At 38.5% G+C, this 22,330-nt stretch overlaps 1 protein-coding gene across 2 annotated transcripts in view; it reads right to left on the reverse strand.

The window, feature by feature from the left end:
- SORBS2 (sorbin and SH3 domain containing 2) overlaps positions 1–22,330 on the reverse strand; it is a 272,899-nt gene that overhangs the window by 229,488 nt on the left and 21,081 nt on the right. For both annotated transcript variants that reach the window (XM_043513619.1, XM_038400107.2), the window contains exon 2: positions 5,645–5,780. The gene's annotated coding sequence lies outside the window, so the exon portion shown is untranslated. The remainder of the gene's footprint in view (positions 1–5,644; positions 5,781–22,330) is intronic.

Here is a 22,330-nt window from a genome sequence, read left to right on the forward strand (position 1 = left end):
TTTAGCAAAGGAAATACAATTTGTGCTTCATCTGCTGGTCTCAGAGCTCCTTACATTAAGACAGTCCATCGTAGGATCTCAGGAACAGTGGAATGGTGCTGCAAAAGCAGCTATCCTCTTTCACATTTCTGCAAAGACCAGAAAAGAGCCACATATGGGAACTTTCTGCCAGATATGAATCTAGTTGGCCACTGTTTTTTTAATTTTTTTTATTTTTTAAAACAAGGATGGAAAAAATCCTTAAGGGGGACCAAGCAGTTAAGCTTCCTAGGCTTTAGGGTGACATACATATTTAAGCCTCCTCAAATGCTAAAGAGTATTGAATATTTAGTGAGTTAAACCACTAATGACACACATTAGTCATTAAACTACTAATATACATAGACAAGCATGCTCTTATACATGAACTTAAGTCATTAATTTTTAAGGCTAATTGAGGCTTACTAAAATACATTCAAAGATGCACTTAATAGATACACACTTAGGTGTGAACTTAAAAAAATGCACACATACATGCCTTATCTCTCTACCAGAAGAAACACACAGTTAACATAGCTTTCAGTATAGTTCATAACTTTACTTTTATGATTAAAAGTGCTATGTAAGAGCTACATATTATTAACCAATCAATATTTTTCAAACTAGACCATACTCTAGGGTTGGTTAACATTTTCCAATGAAACTATTTTTGATGGGAAATTGAGTTTTCTATTACACTATTTTTTTTGGGAAAAAATATCTACTTTCCCCAGTTATTTCAGTTTTTCACCAAAAAATGTCTGAGACCTGAAAAGTCTCCAGCTTTCATTGGAAAACCAAAATATTTTGGCTGTAAACAAACATATCAATTCAGATATGCCATCTCAGTGCCTCATGGAAATTCTAGTTTTAATGCTTCATGTCCCCATTCTCCTCTGGGCTGGGCTGCCAAGTCAGACTTATTTCCCATGATGCACCATTACAATAGTATTCCCATAATGCATTGCCTTGCCTCACAAAGAGGGGAAACCATGGTGCATCATTGGAAAGATAGACTGATCAGAGACTTTTGCCTGTAGAGAAGAATAGGAGTATGAATTACCTAAACTACAGCTTCAGTGAAGCACCCCAGTGGTGTTTACAAATTGAACTACTTTGGTTTTAGATTTCTGGCCAAAAAGTCAAAGTTTTCTATCATGGATATTCCCACCTGTTCAGAGACCAAACAGCAAAAATTTCAGCCCAGAAGGTAAGAGTTCTTTTGGAAAGTTATGAGCATATAAAAGAAGAAGACTGCCATCAAAATAATTTTGCAGTCAATTTTGCTCACTACCAGATGACTATTATATTGTAAAGACAAGGTACTACAACCTTAACTCACTCTCCACAAACTGCAGGAGGCTTATCAGGACGTCCTTCTCCAAGACCCTCTGTTTTAATGGCACTCTGTTGGCTCTGAAGTGACTGGAGTCCTTCCAGGGGTAAGGGTGTTTCCCAAGCAAAGGAGACAGAAGGGAGAGGAAATGTCCTTCTTTTTCCCACGAGGCAGTAATGGGGAACAAGAGAAAAGGGGGAGCCCCTTTCCCAGCAGCCAGTGTGAAGGGAGAAAAGATGAAGTTCTTACATAATATGCCATCACGTCACAACATTACAGCTCTACATAATGATGATGAGTTGCAACAGTGCAACTAGACAAAGTAAACACTGTGATGCTACATTAGGAGATAATTTGTGACTCTGTGACTTTATTAGATGACAAATAGCTGTCCAGCTGTTGAAGTCAAACTGCACAGCTCTATCTGGTCTTCATTCAGTGCTGGACTTTTCCATAACACGAGTGAACAGAAATAAAGAATAGTGAGCATGATTCTGCTCTCACTTCCACCATGGTGTGAAAGAAGAATCAAGTTTATTATTTATTCCACCTACATAAAACCTGAGTGTTCCAGCTATACGTATGAGAAGTGCCACCAGTGCAGGGCTATTAGCTCTCTGCAGCTGCTATCCTTACTCGACTTTATGGAGGGACTACTAGGGTACAACAGCTGCTGCATCCCTCTCCACAAATTGTCTTGGGTATAGAGGCAATTTATCTATGTCAATGCTGAACCATGCCCTGGGCTTCTCCCAGAACTATCCACTATCACCCTCAACCTTCTGTGCTGATCTTTGTAGGCCCAGTGCGGAGACTACTTTTGTGACTTGCAGTAAATAGTCAGACATGCTCAGCTAGTTGACCCTGGTGCATCCCCCTTCTGATCCTTAAGTAGTAAAGAGGACAGTGTCCTGCCCTTCACACAGTGGATGAATTTCAGCCATTCTGCATACTTTGTTCTACTATTTTTAAACAGTCTTATTTTCTCTGTTTCAACATGGTCACATAGTGTTAAACAACATTCAGTTAGAACAAATACCCACTAATCTCTGCTATTGATAAGTGTGTGTAACTCACAGTAATCTCCACAGGAGCTACCCATGTTCACTGATGGCAGAACAGATGTTAAATTCAAATTCTTTATCAGCGTGAAAAATTCTTACTATACAAGTAAACCTAGCTATCAGAATAGAACCTTAATTGTTTCTAGAAGCAACACATCCTGAAAGCAATCACTGTATTTGGAAAACAGACCTGTACATCGGGAACAAATCAAGGAAATTATGAGATGTCCTATTTGATCAGATGTGTAGGCTCCATTATCAAAAGCTTACACATACTCCTCTGTTTAAATTTATACAGACAGTGGTGACAGGTCACATTTGTTTATTCAACCAACACTAACTGCTCTGAATGATCCTTAACTCTCCAAACACATTGCATTACAAGTAAAAGCACTAGGCTATTCAAGACTTACAAGGCTCCCTGGGAGCATATCAGTTAAGTAAAATAAAAAATGTAAACCAGGAAGTTTATTATTTTTTCACTGACATATTTGACATCACCTTTGGAGAGTGAACAAAGACACACTGTCAACGGGAGAAACCTGCACAAAATGTTACTGTGTGTTCTTCATGAATGCAGAGGTATATTTAAGCAAAGAAAGACATTCCATTGCTCTCCTGAGACTTCCTTCATTCAGCTGATTTACTTATAGTGCCACATTCACACCACTACAATTCAGATTGTGTCAGCATTTCACATACTGACTCCTAATTGCAGGAGCTTATTACTTGATCATAAAAATTAATGCTAACCTGAAATTTAGCATTACTTGGTCTCAGTTCCTGAGCAATTTTATTTGACTATAATTTTTTAATGGAATGTTTCATCATTTTAAAGTGAAAAATTCCCAGTTATAGACATTCCTTCACACTTAACTTTACATAACTCAGATATTATTCTGATAAAAATAGTATTTGGAAAGTTTTGCCAAGAATATAGTTTTGTTGTATTTTTTTCTCCAAGAGGCTCTGTTGCTGAAAAACACACATTTCTTCCAGACTTTCATCTACAAGCATGTGCTCACTTCACCGGGGACCACATTACAGCAACCAACCTTCTCTCTAAACAGTATTCCTTTCAGAGGCCCTTAAAAACCTCTTCATAATGGGCCATCCACAAATGGGCTATAGGTCATTCACCCTACCTAACAATTACTAACAGATAAGACAAGTGGTCATTGCTGCACAGTGGAAAAGCTGGGTACATCAGTGAGAAAAGAGTGATCAAGCTGGGGGAAGAGGAAGTGGGGTCTTTTGGTGAGGGATAAGAAGGCAACAGGCTCACAGTTCAGGAAGACAAGTAGGTAGGAGAGAAGAGCTGTAGATGAGTAGAAGAGGCGGTTTATGAGAAGTGGATGGGAGAAGGTGGTTGGGGTGGCCCAGCACTGCGGCACAAAGAAGGACAGATTGTTGCGGAGAGCACAGGCCAGTTGATTCTTTTGGTCAGAGACCGGAATGTAGCTTGCGAAGGTGGTTTAGTCTGATAATTAAATGGACAAAATAACCAGGTCACTGGACGATTATGCATCACCTCACTAGCTATCTGAATGCGTTTATTAGGTGAGGAAGAGTCAATCAGCCAGAGGTGTGTATGCAAATCCCACACAGCTCTGAGGTTGCTACCTGTCCAGAATTATCAACACCTGGTGGCCCGGGCGAGCAAGAGTCCAGGAATGGGATCCAGGTCTCCCATAGCAGTGGGAAACACTGCACAGGGCTCTGACCAAAACCCGCATTTCTGAACAAATATCACAAAACACCCAAGATGTTAATTTTTATACAAGTCTATATTTTTTACCAAATATATATATATATATATAAATATTATACAATAAAAACTATATACACACTTTATAACTTTATGTGAATTTTTCTTGTACAAAAAGTAAACTGAAAAGCCACCTATAAAATTAAATGAGTTAGGAAGCCCGGTCACAGCTTTTCAATAAGACCCCAACAACTTTCCCCTCATGAAAAGTTTAAGACAGAACACTACTGTATTTTTAAATGTAGCTTTGCTTTGACATATGGCGCAGGGTTTCAATAAACTTTTTTTTAAAATGTGAACTCTAATTCCAGGTTTTTCTATGGCAAAGATTTAAAAACCAACTCTGCTGAACTGAGGCATACAGTACACAAGACCATAGTAATTATGGTAAGACAGTGGTCCACAGTGTATGTGAGCTGATGGACTATGTCTCTGTAAGCTGTCATTTAATGCTAGCTTCTTGCTTAGAGAAGTCATAGCATGCAGCAGGAAGCTGATCATCGAAGCTCGAAAAAGTGATTGATCTCAGAAATGGAAGAATTGGTTTTGCTTTTTTAGACATTTTCTTCATTTTGTTCATAGTAAGGAAGAATACAGGAATGTAGTCAACAAATCAAAGTTTTTATTCAGAAGGTGTTGTCATATCACCATACCAAACATTCCCCCCACCCCAAGATACGTTAACACCCCATAATCAAACTAAATGTTATGTTGCAAGTACACAGATCAAAGTACTTCGAAAACTGTAAGCCACATCAAGTATCCTTATAATAGAGTAAAGGGCAGCTACAGAAATATTTTATGAGTAGGTTAAAGAAGCCTGCTGGTAAACGTGACAACACCACAGATTAACTAGGTGCATATATTAATATCTGTGAAAGAAAAATTAAATTTTACATTGCTCATGTCAACATTTTAGATTATATATTGTCTCTGCACCACATGCAACAAACAAGCAAGCCAAGCAACACTAGTGAATCAATGGGAAAGATGATTTTAAACACTAAGGATTTATGTGCTATAATTGAGAAATCCTCTTTACTTAGATAGTTGATTGTATTCTACTAACTTTCAAACACTAAAAGCAGGAAGAAATCTAAAAATACAGTGATCTTGGGTTTTGCTTTAGATCTTCTCTTATCATTTGGATACAACAACCTGAGAGCTAAATTATTAAAATTTAAAACCCAGCCCCTTCTAAAATGCAGTACATACAACTTTAAATGAATATTTCAGAGAGCCTCAAAAAAGGCACAGTGAAGCAGGACCTGGACTTTTGCTTCTGTATAACATAACTGGGTTTGCACTTATGTACAGAAAGAGAACATATGGCTAAGAAATACTAGTAGTAAGTGGCAGGTTCTCTCTGAACATTAGTTAAATCATCAAGAAAGTCAGTCATGAGTGCAGTAAGAATACATAGAACATATGTTTAACAAAAATATATATATGACTTACCGGACAGACCAGCCTGGCTGTTTCTCAAGTGCAGAGGAAGTAAGTGCTTCTGCCCTTGTACATGCAGTTCTTGTTTATTTAGCCTTTTTTGAAGGTTTGTACTACAAAGGTTTAAGTTTAAGTCAAATCCAGGAATCTGTCGGGGAGAAAGAGGGAAGGGGATAAGAGAGTAAATGAATCTCAGCTGCTGGCTGGTACTACTGTTCTAGGAGCATTTGAGCTATTTTCAGCAACGGACAAGTTTGCCTACAGTCAGGATTAAAATGCAAAACATTCACACACATAAAAATCAGGAAACCCACAACAACAACTTTGTGCATTGTCCAAATTTTCATTTAAAGAAACAGAAGGAACAAATAATGCTGATGCAGAAAAATAATGTAACACACACATCTGGGGCCTTTAAGACTATATTATTTATGGGCTCAGGAAATTAACCACTATATTTTCTTTTAGCTTGAAAAAGTAGTTTCAAGTTTAATCACCACTGAAGATGCTGTGCCATCTCCACAAAAGGGTTTCTCTGAGCTGGAAGGGCTTTCTCATTTGCTCATTTTGCATTCAAGTTTTTTGATCTAGGTGATGTCAGTGTCTGATGGCAATCCAGTCTCCCAGCAGTTTATTTTCAGCTTGCATCTAAATTTTCAGTGTCAAGTGTGCTATTTTTTGAATGTCTAAATATTTCTGACTGTGGCCTGAGACTGTAGCTCGTCTTCTCAGTAAGGACCAGGGACCATTCAGTGACATGATGGAGTTACCCACATACCTGCCTGCACCGATTGAAAAAAATGACAAGGAAAACAAAGCATTTACTCAGGTTGGGCTACTGATCACAGAAAAACTTAGCTTCACACTCATGCTCTTCTGGTGCATGAAAGCTGGTTTCTTTGGGGCTTACCAATAACATCAGTGAACTGAAATCACTTCTTCCGTCATGTGAAGCAGTTTTTCAGGATGTCCTCTATAAATCTTTTCCTACCAATTGTGACAGGCACAGATTACTGTGCGTCATCAAGACAACTTCTCACATCCCACCACATCACTGTGGACTGCCCTTCACAAGTCTGTTATTTCTGTCAGAAGGAAAAAAATAGAGTTCTGAAGTTACTTTCTAACCTGGATCCAAAACAAGTCCATGTTGCGTAGATTATAAAATGCTTTATTACATCTTTAAATCCAGCTCAGATTTTTACTTAACTGGTTTGCTCATTTGGATAGGTTTTATGAGCTCAATCATTGGACAGCTTCAGATTTCTTGATATATGGTATTAGAGTGGCTAGCATTTGAGGAATGTTTTCCCTGATGCCTGAGTCAGGATATCAGACAAAAATACAGCAACCCAATAAAGCACCAGTGTGGTAAAGCAATTTTATATTGTCAATTTTAACAAAAACACGAATGAGCAAATGTCCAATTAAAAATAACGTGCTCACAGACCATAATGCAGGACCAATCACAGTGATGAAGCTGTCAAAGTCTGAAAAGGAACTTATTCTTCTATGTAAGGGGAAGGATTCTCACAAAACTGATCCTTACCATTGCAGTGCCCCATTAAGAACAATTGTTAACAAACAACATAACCACTAAGTATTTGACTGCTAAGTTAAGCATTATTATTGCTTCATTCTAAGTTGTCAGTTCCTAATAACACACAAACGATTAGAATGAAGGAAATGTTATAAAAAGGAGATGCCCAGTCACCTTCTCAACTGTTTGAATGTCAGCCAAATCAATCTAGGATCACTATCTTACCACAAACATTCATCCATGGAGGTAAAGAAGAGTTCAGCCCTATTACACTATACACCGATATAACTGTACATACTAAGATTGAAGAACTCCCAGTTCTTGCTTTTTACATTAATTTTTTAAACTGGGTTAACTCTCTGAATGCTGGATCAGATACAAACTTGTGACCCATTCAGGGCATGTCAGTTGGAACAGACAATCTCTAGATTGTAAATACATAAGACAAGTGCACTGGGCCACTAATGTGTCACTTTTCTAGTCATCACATACTCAATAATACATTCCTATGGTAGTTAAGAGGTCAAACCACCAAATACTGATACATAAAAATGAACTCCTGATATCACATGTATTCCCCAAAATTAGACACATACAACATTGTAGCTGTGTCTTAATGTCCAATTATTACTGAAGTAAGATTCTCTAATGTCTGCTACTATGCAGTGCTATACATCTTTTGTGAAACAATGTTCTCAGAAGACAGCCATTCACTACATTGAGCTCCCTGATTTACCATCAGCACATATTCCAACTTGGCACCTACATTGTTTATTATATGTTCTTTGCAATTTATTTTGCGTAAATCATAACATACCTGTTATCTTTTATAGCAGGTACCCTGCTCAGTAGTACTGCTTTGGTATATGTTAATCATTCATTTCAGCTACTGGATATAAATCTTATCAGATGATGGTGAGTTAGAAATGTGTTATACTCTGTAAATATTACTAAAAATGTACATACCATCTGGCCCTCTCCAGGCCAGATCTGATCATCCCTATGTTTATTAGCAAAACAGACACAAAGCACAGATACAGAAGGCAAGAAAAATCATAACCAGATCCTTGTCATAGTTGCAAAGGCTGTTGCATTATACTTTTCAGACAATATTATTTACACCTTTTGCCTTTTCAGTAACACTGTCAACTCCAACACAAACTCATTTGTATAATTGTTTTACTGGAGCATTATGATTCTATTGAAATCAGTACAAACAAATCAAAACTAAACTAAAAATAACAAAAATATATGTTGAGAATAGACATCCTGTCCAAGGCTTCATGAAATTCCATGTTTGGATAGTATTGGAGAAAGTTTGACAAGCTATTCTAGGATCTTAAATGTACACGTTAAGACTCTGGATAGATTAAAACCATAACATAGGGTCACCACGAGGGAAAATTGTCTCTTCAAAATATCTACATACTTCTCCAGCCACTGCAAATGATCAACTCCTAGACAAGTCAATGGGAATTGTCTGTATGCAATGGCTGGAGAATTGTTCCTCCTTTGGAAAATTTCCCAGACTAGTTTGAAAGCTGTTCAGTTCCCATAACTTAAGCACAGTATAACCAGGTGTAAATTATTATTATTATTATTATTCGCAAAAAGAAAAGGAGTACTTGTGGCATCTTAGAGACTAACAAATTTATTAGAGCATAAGCTTTCGTGAGCTACAGCTCACTTCATCGGATGCATTTCATCCGATGAAGTGAGCTGTAGCTCACGAAAGCTTATGCTCTAATAAATTTGTTAGTCTCTAAGGTGCCACAAGTACTCCTTTTCTTTTTGCGAATAGAGACTAACACGGCTGCTACTCTGAAACCTGTTATTATTATTATTGTGAGTGTTACTTCTACACAACTTTGTGATCACCCTTGGAATGCTATTTCTGACATAATTCTCCTATATGTGACAGCCTCATTTTCCTGTATGAATTATTACAGAAAAGAGTAAACAAAAACCTAAAAAAAAATCCATTGGGGCAGATCCCCTCCCCAGTTCTGTGCCTTTGTGCTACTATGATTGACCACAGTGAGCCAAATAAATTCTCATTAAAGACCCGGAGAGAGGGTCCAACCTTGCTCTCTTTAATGACAATGGCAAAAAATTCCAATGATTTCAATGGGAGCAGAACTAGGCCCTGAAGCTTATTTGCAAGGGTAGAAGGTGATGTGCAAGGAGCTTTCTCCTGCATAGAGACTGGATACTATTTGAATCCTCAGTACAAGTCTATCTCCAAAAGGGCCACCGTAAGGTACAGCTGGGGCCACCTCCCTCATCCCTTTCTGAAAGAGAGAGCAGAGCAGAGCAAGAGAAGTGGAGCCCATACTATACTCTGTAAAAGGGTGCCAGAGCGCTCTCTCCCGAATGGAACTTTCCCAGACCTTTTTTTGCTTTTTAGCCAAGGCAGCCAGAATGCCTCTGAGGTACCCTGCTGCTGCCCAGCCTCTCCACATATGCTCCACCTAAGTATAGCCTGTGGTTGAAGAATCACAATATAATAGTGACTACAAGTTTATATATAGGGATAGCCACCCTTGGGATAATGTGCAAGCCCTTTGGGAGTCATGGAGGAAGCTCAGGAGGTCATAGGAGGTCATACAAAACCAAACATTTGGGAAAAAAAAGTATCAATACATTTTTGGTAATAAAAACGTATGAACAACGTCAGCTCTGTAACGGGATATACCTTTAAAGACATGCACCATATTGTTTTAACCTGAGAATCCCAGCTAGTGGATTAATGTAGTCCAGTGAAAGATGAGAATGTATGCAGAAAACTACTAGAGCTTCAGCTAATAATACAATATTGAACCTGTACCTGCATGTGTGCCCATCTGTCTGGATTTCCTTATATAAAACAGAAGTCCCATACAAAATGTTTTGTTTTATACATATATATATATATGTACATTGTGGGGGGGGAGGGGGTTATGTCATTCAGTCATTAAATTTTTTGAAAAATTACCACAGACCTCAAAATTTTTACCACGGACACAGTGCTGATCCCTGACCACAGGGTAGAATGTGTTCTGAAGTGTTGGCAGCCAAGAGTATGAAGCCTCAAATTTATTGTGAGATTTAAAAAACAAATATGTATCACTCCACCCCCCTACCCCCAAGAAAACCGGAAGCTTTGAAAAAAAATCCAACAACACTTGATTACTTGGTGTGGCAATGTTATCAAAGAACCCTTCAAGGACTTTTAGGTATCTCTACGAACTATACAAAAATGTAAAGGTGGAATAACATTGCTCCATAGTTTTTAAAAAGTACAGGGCCTGAACTGCTACCAAATAATGCCGTTTTTCAAATAGTACTGTTATGTACAGCTGTGCAAACAACTGATTTTTTTGGTTCACTAGCTGATCGGAGGGGGTGGAAATTGGGGAAAAAATGTTTTAATGTTCTGGAAAACTGAAAAGTAAAAAAAGTTCTGTTTTGGATTGAATGAAACACTTTCATTTTTGAGGCTTTATTTTACTTTTTTTATTTGAAAAATGGAAATACTGCATTTTAAAAAAATATGATTTTTTTAATCTGCCCCCACCAAAACAATTAGACAAATTTGACATTAATTCACGTGTTTTAGTCTATCCAGATCTACATTTCTCTGCTAAAAATCTTTTGTCCAAAATTTTTTGCGATGCTTTACTCTTTTGTACCATATTAGTGATATGAGGTGACCTTGTCTGTGAAGACTGAGGCAAATAAAGCATTGAGTACTTCACCTTTTCCCACATCTTCAGTGCTTGCAATAAAAATTAGATATTGATCATCAACTAAAAATGAATTAAGTCTATTATTTCCTCTATCCAACTTTATATGGAACAGCTTTTGTCTATAAGAAAGACTCATCCAACATATTAAATTGTTAGTTTGTATCTCCTTTATAAAATTTGTTTTTCAGACATCATACTTAACAGGTATTGTCATAATTACAAAATTTCACCTGCTCACAGTTTGGATTCTTGTTAGACAACACTCACAAAAACATTCTTAATCTGGAAAGGAGTCATCAGCTCCGAAAGCTTGTGAAACTATTATTTAGCTTTGGAGAACTCCAGGCTCGCTGCCAATCACAGTCTCAGAAAACCAGGTCTAGGGTGAAATTTTAGCCCCATCAAATTCTATAGGAAAACTTCCATTGACTTCATGAGATGAGGATTTCACTACTGATGTGTAAGGAACTGTGAATGACATTATTCAGTCAGCCTGTAGACGCACTGCCCTATGTGTTTCGGATTATTACTAAACATATTGGGATACCTTTATTCTGACATTACATGAGAATACCATCCTTCAAAAAATTATGATGTCATTACTCCTGCCATATAAGCAGACATGAATGCCAAATAACTGTTTTAAATCAGGTTTCAGAGTAGCAGCCGTGTTAGTCTGTATTCGCAAAAAGAAAAGGAGTACTTGTGGCACCTTAGAGACTAATAAATTTATTAGAGCATAAGCTTTCGTGAGCTACAGCTCACTTCATCGGATGCCTCCAATGAAGTGAGCTGTAGCTCACGAAAGCTTATGCTCTAATAAATTTGTTAGTCTCTAAGGTGCCACAAGTACTCCTTTTCTTTTTGTTTTAAATCAGGAAAGGAAATTCTCAGGATGAAGAGAAATACCTTTCAAAAGGCTTGTTAAAAAAAAGCATGCTATTGACTCCAAAAATGTATAGCTGCTCCTCAATAATCTGTGTTAATCCACATCCACATCCAGTTAATTACATTTAACTGGCATCAGTCTAATTATCCTTATTCTCATAAACTGAAAGAGCTGTATTAACTGCAACTACAATTGATAAATTGTACAGACATAATATTCCAGTTATGTTGTTAGTAAAACAGACTTGCTTCTGCTCAAATGTTAATTTCAAATTATTACAAAAATATAGAGAGCATAAATATGCAAAAGGATTTTGCAGGAAATACAAATCAGGAGTCTATTGTTTACCAAGTTCTGTGTGTGTACTGCCAGCCCATTGTTTCAGGAACTTTGTACAAGGTCACTTTTCTTTACATGCTCTCTTTTCTGCCAGAGCTGTGATCACTTATTGTGTTTTTTAAGTGCAGACACAGGCCCTGAACCTGTGAGGTACAGTGAGAGTGCAATAGGAGCTGAGAGAACTAAGTATTTTAAAGGGCTAGGCCCATGGTAAACTTGGGGCAAAATTCACCTTTGAGCAGGAGGCTAAACATAATAGATTAGCCCCACTGTGTGCATAAGTGGGAACAAGGTGGCATTAGGCCATGTGCTGGCCCTTTACAGAGCGGTAATTTTCACACTGATGTATTTACAGAGAGCTATCATATGTCCCCTCAGCCTTCATTTTGTCAGGCTAAACAAGCCAAGCTCCTTAAGTCTCCTCTCATTAAACAGGTTCTCCATTTCTCTGATCATCCTAGTAAGTCCTTGTCTGCACCTGTTCCAGTTTGAATTTATCTTTCTTAAACAAGGGAGACCAGAATTGCACACAGTATTCCACAAGATCTCACCAGTGCCTTGTATAATGGTAATAATACTTCCACCTATAATGCTTCCTATCTCTACTGTATCCTAGGACTGTAGTAGCCTCTTTCATGGCCACATCATATTTGAGGCTCATAGTTATCCTGTGATCAACCAATACACCCAATTCTTTTTCCTCTGATGCTTCCAGCTGGCAAGTCCTCAGCTTATAGCAAAGACTCTTGTTGTTGGTCCCTGAATGCATGACCTTGCACTATTAAATTTCATCTGATTTCTGTTACTCCAGTTTTCAAGGTCATCCAAATCTCCTTGTGTGACATTCTGGCCTTTTCCTGTATTGTTAATACCTCCCAACTTTGCCATCTGCAAATTTTATTAGAACACTCCTACTTTTTGTTCCAAGGTCATTAATGAAAATGTTAAATAAGATTGAGCCCAAGACTGACCCTTGAGAAACTCTACTAATAACTTCCTGGCAGCTGGATAGTTCATCTTTCAATGTGACCCACTGTAATCTCCCCTTTAACCTGTTCCTTTCCCACCTTTCAATTCTCATATTAATCCCCATCTTCTCCAATATAGCTAAATTTCCCATGTGGAACTGCATCAAATGCTTTACTGAAATCGAGGTAGATTAGACCTATACAATTTTTCAGACAAAAAAAATGCAATATCTTATCAAAGAAACAAATCAGGTTCATCTGGCATGATCTACCTTTTGTAAAAACATGGATTTTATCTCAATTACTGTTTACCGCTACGTCGTTAATTACTCTTCCTTTCAAGATTTGTTCTAATGGGTTTGCATCAACTGAGGTTAAGCTAACAGGCCTATAGTTTCCTAGATCAATTTTTGGTCCTTACTTAAAAATAGGTACTATATTTGCAGTTCTCCAGTCATAAGCTATGCATCTGTTTTTCAGCAAGGCCCTGAGTTTTCACTCAATTTCCTATCTTGGTTTGATTGAAGCACAAGGAGGTCAAGCAACTTCCTCAAGGTCAAACGAATCACTGGCTTAGCACAGGCTAGAAGAACTCAGGATCCTCCTAAGTCCCAGTCATTGACCTCTAAGACTCTTTCACACAACACTGTCTTTTTCACACAATCTAAGCATGCAGTCATTTATCCTCCAGAGTCCAGGAAAGGTAGTGTATAGGACCTGGTGAGCACAGTTAATTGGGAGGTAGCCATAAAAAACAATCAAATGTAGTACTACCATGATCCTTAAACTTAGACTTGGACTAGCTCTGATTTTTACAATTCAAACTATTCAGTGATACTTATATCTGGGCATGTTTTCTAAAATTTTCCAGCTAGGCATTGGAATCTTTGGAAGCCACATCAGGTGTCTCCACTGTTTATATGGTTTTCTTCATAATCAGAGAGGCATTACCCCTAAATGAATTATTATGGCAGTAGGGAGCTCACTGATTTTCTCAGTGGGGAAAATAATGGTAAACAGGATTTTGTGGCCTATGACTTCTGGGAGGAGCCCACTTTTATGGGCTTGACAAAGGGAATATCCATCAATCACGTGCCCTGAGAGATCTCTTATGGTAAGGTTAGTGATTTGTTAATGTTATCTGCCTTGACTTTTGACAAAGTTTTATTGAACCAAATCTCTGTGTTAATCCACAAAAAGTTAAAATAGGATGATCTATGCCAAAATAAAATATCAACAAATCAAAAAAAAATGCTTTGTGACATCTGAAATAAAAGCGATTTCAATTTGTTAGTGCCTTTAATAGAAATGCTAAGCATCAAACTATTAATTTTTTGCAGGGAGTTTCTTTTTCACTTTTTTTTTTTTTTCCACCAAATGCATCCGATGAAGTGAGCTGTAGCTCACGAAAGCTTATGCTCTAATAAATTTGTTAGTCTCTAAGGTGCCACAAGTACTCCTTTTCTTTTTCACTTTGATACTTATGGATATCATTCTAGTTTTTCTTTGTGAAAAACAGGTTCTATAGATACAGACACAGCCATACAGTGAAGTCCCCTTTTTCTTCTCCCTCAAGAGACCCATAATCTGCGGAAGGTTCTGTGTTTCACTCTTGAGTTTCTACTAGATGAAAGTTGGCCTGTCAGCTTCACACCACTGGGAGGTACACACTTGACTTACGTGACGGGAGGCTTGCACAGTAATAATAGGTAACAATAAATTAGACACAAAGTAGGCTTACCATGGCTGCAGACAATATGAAGTTTGAAAGCTTCAAGACAGGAAGAGGCTGAATAGAAAACGTATGTCATGAAAGTAATGATCAGAGTCAACGTTGTTCTAACTAGAAATGCTAAGCACAGCAAGACAATAAAACACGGGACTGATCGCCCAGAAAATATTTCTTAATATGATTTTATTTATGCCTATCAGATTGTTGGAATGGAGAATATGTAATTTCATCTGTAATAGGTCACAATATCATTGTCAAGGGATAAATGCTTCAGGATGCTATTACACAGCAATATTATTGTAATTATCATAATACAGTATTTGGCCTTTTATATTATTTATTAGACACAGACAATGGACTCTGGTCCCATGCCCAGAGGAGCTTACAATCTAAGACACACATAGGGAAGGGAACAGCTTATTGGTTTAGTTTTATTCATATTAATTTAATTAATTAGTTTCTTTAGAATTAATGATAAGCATAAGGATGGGCTTGAATTTCAGCTCTATTTCTAAACTGAACTTTTGATTAAGGATTTCCTGAGACCTCAGTTATGACAGTATTGGGACAAGATACACAAGAGCTGTTTCCCCTTACTATAACCTGGATCTACTCATCATTCCATAGAATGTAAGCTTTTCAGAGCAGGGACAATAATTCCAGAGTGACCGCAAAGTGCCTAGCACATAGTGGGCAGTATTTAAACACATAATAAAAATGACAGTTCTTTTTGGAGATGAAGAGACCAAGGATGCCTTCTCTTCTTCTGCAGCATTATTCCTAAGCCACAGACCATCCTCAAGCGAGGTACCTGCTCCTCTTGTGTCAGATTTCCCCTCTTCCTGGCAAGTCCTTCTGGAAGTGCTAGGGAAGGAAGAGCTTTAATTATGCTTCTAGGAAGAGCTGGAGTCCCCTGACTTTAATCTCTAAAATAAGTTTAGAAAGTACTGATGTGCTCCAACTGCCATTGTAGTTACTGTGCAATCCGTGGCCCTTTGAGACAGTGACTCAGGAAATCAGTGCTGAAGTCATTTTTTTTAACAGATAAACATATTAAATATTTAGTAATTTATCACATATTACTTTGACAAGTGAAAATGGCTTTTGTTTGCCATTTGAGTTCCCCACTGTACCATTAACTGTAGTACAATCTTTATTGGTTTGAAACATTTGTGTAAAGTAAATAGTGCTTTTCTTGGCTGAGGGGAAAAAAGCTGATGTTCTGAGCGCACGGGGTAGCACGGGACTGTAGCTGCATTGCTAGTTAATCACTTTCTGCCCAATGATTCACAGCCAGAATTAACGTCTGGGCTTTAGGGAGATACCACGGAGTAAAGTCTTACATCCAAACAGTAGATGTTTGGGTGGTAAAGGAGGTGGATAGTCTGTGTAGTGGATATTGTCTAAATTATTTTGACATCAATTTACTAATCCTCCTCTTTTGGCACACTGTACCTCTTTCATTGTCTTTTGATGCTAATCCACTTAGTGACATTCATTATTTCAGAAAAACAAAATAAAATTAAAAAACGAAAAGCACAACTGTGTATTTCCACCATTCGCTTCCCTGTATGGGTAATCTCCTTTATCAGTGACCATGAAGAGAAGACTATATGGATACCATTTTCAAAAGTGACTAGGGCTTCTGGGCACCTTGATTTTTGGGTGCCCAACTTGAGTCATGTTGAAGAGGGCCAATTTTCAGAAAATGCTGCACACCCAATCTTTGAAAACCAGTCCCCTTTAAGATATCACACACTGGACACCCAAAAATGGAAGCACCCAAATCGCTAGTTCTTTTGAAAATCTCGGCTTATGCTATGTCATTGTAATGTAACAAAAAAGATGCAGATTTTCCCTCTTCTTTCTGCTCCCGATTCTTGGGACCTGAAGGATGCACCTGAAGTGGGACCTCATGGTACTCCTTTACCAAATCATCACTTTACCCTTTCTTGTTTAAAAATTGTAAACTATGTCTAATTTGTTTTTTATGAGATGTATCACCAGAGTACTGGTCTGTGAAAGTCAAAAATGCAACACAATTTTACTTTGTGTTACTCCTTTCATACAAACTATCTCAAATGCTTTACAGCTACAAACAAACAGAATTGCAGACACAGCAATTATGAAGGAACCAACAGAGAAAATGCACAGCATGGAATGCATCCACCTTAGCAGGTGTACAGCCCAAACATTGGATGAACCCTGAGAAGCTGTGCAGGTAGAGCCAGGAGAGAAGAATCAGCTCTACTCCCCAGCCTGTAGGAAGGTTGCAAAAGCCTCAGCAGCCATTATCTGCCAATTTGTGGGGAACTAGGTAAAGACAGGATGATCCACACAGCAGTGGGTTCTCGGACATTGCCCTCCTCAGTGTGAGAATGTACAGGCAGCCTCCATGAAGGAGAGCATTGTGCGGTGCAAAGACTGTGCACCTCAGAATCTGGCCCCTCCATTGTACAACAGAACCCACATGATACCACTGGCGGGAAGCCCCTGCAGGGACAGAATTTGGCCTTATGTTGTTTTCAGCAGAGATTTGAATTGAGATGATGAGTGAATGACTGAAGTAGAAAGGCAGAGGATGGGTACAGAAGGCAGAAGCTGCAAACAAGAGAGAGCATTATCTCATATCTGCCTATAGCAGTGAGATTGCATGGAACAGAGAAGAGGCCACTGCCAGTTGAGCGTAAGGAATAGAGAAGGAAGGCAATTTGAAGTGGATTCTCAAATGATGAGACAGTGGAACCCTTTGAGGCTTGAGATGATAATGGCTATATTTCATTGTATGTGGGGAACAGTCAGGCAGCAGCATTCTGCACATATTGGAACAGAGAGCTGACACTCAGGAAAAGAGTTATGATGAAGGCTAGAGGAGAGCAGAGGATGGATGGAGATTTCAGTATCATGCACAGGCAGTACTGCAAGTGTGATGACAGGCAGATGTAAAAAATGTGGGAGAACCAGAGGAGAGTTCAGAGTCAAAGATGATGTTAAGGTCATAATTTAAGTGAGACGTTGCCCTGGGTATATCTGTAGATTAAAATTTCAAAATTATAATCAGGTAATTTCCTCTCTTTTTGAAAGACAAACAAATGGAAAAGAGGGATTTCCTTTCCTTGAAACAATGTTTACTTTCTCAGAACTGCCACATCCTCTTCAACAAAGTGTCCCACCCATCAACAAAGAGAAAATCTGAACATGTGTTTTTGTTCCAAGTCTTTTTAATCTTTCATGAACCTACTCATGCCCAAAACAGAACTAAACACTTCCAATACTCAGGCAAATATCACTTCAAGGAACAAAGGACTAGTGCATGTGGGCACTTGAGAAAGCAGAATGGCCAAATCAGGAAACTACTGAATTTTTTTTATCCACTGCTACCAATATACTCAGGTTTGTCAGGGTTCCTTCCCCACTCTGAACTCTAGGGTACAGATGCGGGAACCCGCATGAAAAACCCCCTAAGCTTATTCTTACCAGCTTAGGTTAAAAACTTCCTCAAGGTACAAATTTTGCTTTGTCCTTGAACAGTATGCTGCCACCACCAAGCATTTTAAACAAAGAACAGGGAAAGAGACCACTTGGAGATGTCTTCCCCCAAAATATCCCCCCAAACCCTACACCCCGTTTCCTGGGGAATACTTGATAATAATCCTTACCAATTTGTACAGGTGAACACAGACCCAAACCCTTGGATCTTAAGAACAATGAAAAATCAATCATGTTCTTAAAAGAAGAATTTTAATTAAAGAAAAGGTAAAAGAATCATCTCTGCAAAATCAGGATGGAAAATACAGGGTATTCAGATTCAAAACACAGATGATCCCCCTCTGGGCAAAACCTTAAAGTTACAGAAAACAGGAATAAACCTCCCTCTTAACACAGGGAAAATTCACATAAAACAAAAGATAAACTAATCTGCCTTGCGTGGCCTACCTATACTGGTTGCAATATTGGAGACTTGGATTAGGATGATTTTGAGAAGATGGAATTCTGTCTCGCCTCTCTGTCTCAAGAGAGAACTACCACGTAAACAAAGAGCACAAACAAAAGCCTTCCCCCCCTCCACAAGATTTGAAAGTATTTTGTCCCCTTATTGGTCCTTTGGGTCAGGTGCCAGCCAGGTTAGCTGAGCTTCTTAACCCTTTACAGGTAACAGGATATTGCCTCTGGCCAGGAGGGATTTTATAGCACTGTATACAGAAAGGTGGTTACCCTTCCCTTTATATTTATGACAAGGTTTCAAGAGCAAAGTAGTGTATAACTGTCAAAAATTAAGAACAGAACAACTAAGTATAATTTATTCACAATTAGATCTAACCTAATGGACACCTAAATGGCCTGACATTTCTCCCACCTTGCATTACAAAATTAAGGAGAATATAGAGTTAAAGCAAGTGCTGTGATTGTAAAACGCTGCATATAAAACACTGAAGAATGAAATTTGTGTTCAAGTACAGACAGACAATTTGTCTGGTGGAGGAATTAGTATTATTATATATATAGTGCCCAGAATGTGTTGGGCCTTCATACAACATACAGAAAGCCAGGTCTCTGCCCCCAAAACTTGCAATTTAATATGAGACAAACACATTCATGTGGCAACTAGAACAATTCCTTATACAGAACATGAAGATTAAAATATTTTAATGTTATTTTAGCTTTTTTTAATGGAATATTTCAGGTCTAAATGAAGAGAGTTTAACATCATGTGACCAACCAGCTGTCCAGGGACCACCAACAGGTCGTCCTTGGACCACAGTTTCAGAACTGTTCATGTATAGTAACAGGGACACAGTAACAATAATTTTACTTAGCACTAACACAGCTTCAGATTCCTTAAAAGCAAAACCAGCCATAGACCAGAAGAATGAGCCAGAAATGCCAAGCTCAGATCTGAATCTGAATTTTTCCCAGAGTTCAGAATAGTTAAACCCCAGTTCTATTGTCCGTAGTTTGATGATAGAGATAGGGCTCAGATGTAATGCATATAAAGGAGACTTTTTTATATCAATGATGGCATATCTAAAAATCTCTAATAAGAAAAATTAAATAATAGATGTGAAATCTCCTCTTTTCTTGACATAATGTAACACTGAAGTATTAATTTCGACAGTTACCAAAGAGCAATGGAGAAATAGAGCTGTCATCTTTACATCTATTTATGAAACTAATGAATTTACTTTATGTTTAGATGGAGCGAACCTTTCTTGTTTTCAGAGGTCATTTAGAAAATTTAGATTTTTTTTTAATACAGAAAGATGACGATGGTTCATAAATTATGTGAGCATACCACACTCAAAATGTTTTGCCCTAATCTACAAAAATGACTAATATTTGTGATTGCCCAACTTAAAACACCATAAATCGTTCTCAATCTCAAAGTGGATGCTTAGCAAGTTCTGAAAAAATCAGGCCCTTTTAAACTGTCTGGGCCTGAAAAATTGATTGAGGCACCCATAATCATTAATCACTTTTGAAATGTTAGACCGTTATCTGTAATTTGTATATTTAATACATTATTGCAAATACATCTGTGCAAACCCACCCAGATTTGCCCTCCCTATGTACACACAAAACTCTCACTTTAGTCAATGGGAGTTAAACACAGTATCTGAATGCAAAATATGGCTCCATTAATTTAAATGGTAGTAACAGTGATACAAGTAATTAGAGTTTCTCCATCTTATATTTCATTGATCCCTCCCCTAAACCACCACCAAAACATACAAAGGTCCTGCATTTGTTAGTAGCTTCTGAATGAAAAAACCCATTAAGACTGGAAATGTATGAAAGGACTAGCCATTAAACACTGTGTGGGATTTTAAAAGTTCTCAGCATTATTTTAACTCTGCTCCTATTGAAGTAAAAGGGAATTTTACCATTGCTTTCTGTAAGAACACAGATAGGCCACTGATGTGTACTTCTGAAAAATCAGCCCACCTTTTAAATTCTTGTTAGTTTGACCAACTTAATGCTGCTGAATTTATCTGTATGAATTTGGTGCCAAGGAATTTCCCTTGCTTGGAAAATTACTCCTCTAGTTTAGTGAAGTGATCAGAGAGTCCTTTTTATTTATTATTCTAGCCCTGACATAGCAACATTATGACATGGATCAGTAGAAACTGGGGTAGAAAAGTACACATTTGATATGCTTGAACAACAACCTGAACAGAAAACTGTCCCCAAGTGTGCTGGAAAATAAAGGCTAGGAAATTCTGATGAAATCTTATTCCTGTCTTTGTTATCGTACAGTGCAATAGCCCTTTGAAAGGATTATAAATCAGGAAAGTTAATAGTGAAGTTATCCGTTTTAAGCTAAATTCTGGCTCTTACAAGGTGCCTTTATAACTTCTAAAAAAGAACCACCTAGTTTTATCTGCAAGAGAATGCTGCAGGCAACACAGCAAAAGAAATGCTAGTACAGCTCTATGTTATTTCTCAAACCATCTTTAATCTTCAGACTCAATTTAATATTTGAATATGAAGAATGTATGTTGACAAATGTGCATATGCCAAACTCCAAGTATGGATTTAATCCTTTGTTCCCCCACATATAATATAGGAGTATCAAGCAGAGTAAAGGATGAGCTGACAAAGTGCTACAAACAACATCCTTTCCATGCTAATCAAAATGCTTCCCTATAGAGACAAAGCCTCACACGTAGCAACATTTTATTTAATTCTTTTAAGAAACAGTAAAACACGACAGATTACAGAACCATGTGAGTGTGACTAACAATACAACAAATGCTGAATATGCATAAATGCCACAGTTAGGACTGAGAACACAGGAATACACAGGGAAAATATGAAGTGTACAGATATAGCAGAACAGTCCATCATAATAAAATGAAGCACTTTGGTTTTCTGTTTGTTTTGAGAAATTACCATGTTCATAATTTAAGAAAGATAAATGACAAAAATCCTTCCTCCCAAATGATCTGTGGGGTTTTCCATAAATTAGATTACCTCCCTTCAAAGCCAAATGATTATATCTGTGGAGTCTCTTTTAAATAATATTCTGCTAGAGCAGAGGTGGGCAAACTATGGCCCGCGGGCCACATCCAGCCCGTAGGACAGTCCTGCCCGGCCCCTAAGCTCCCGGCCAGGGAGGCTATCCCCAGCCCCTCCCCTGCTGTCCCCCCACCCCCACAGCCACACCGCCGCGCTGGCAGCGCTCTGGGTGGCGGGGCTACACATTCCTGCAGGGCAGCACGGCAGCGTGTCTAGCTCTGGCCGGGCAGCACGGCTGCCAGACATGCTGCTCTGAGCGGCATGGTAAGGGGGCAGGGAGTGGGGGGGTTGGATAAGGGGCAGGGGGGGTCTGGGGAGCAGTTGGGGACGGGGTCAGTTGGATGGGGCGGAGGTTCTGGGGGGCGGGGATGGGGAAAGGGGGGGTTGGATAAGCATGGGAGTCCCGAGGGGGCCTCTCAGGGGGCGGGGGTGTGGCTAGGGGTCAGGGGATGTGGAACGGGGGGGGGGCAGGATAGGCGTGGGGT

Source organism: Dermochelys coriacea, chromosome 4 (assembly GCF_009764565.3).
Source record: "Dermochelys coriacea isolate rDerCor1 chromosome 4, rDerCor1.pri.v4, whole genome shotgun sequence".
In the NCBI taxonomy this organism is placed as follows: domain Eukaryota; kingdom Metazoa; phylum Chordata; order Testudines; family Dermochelyidae; genus Dermochelys; species Dermochelys coriacea.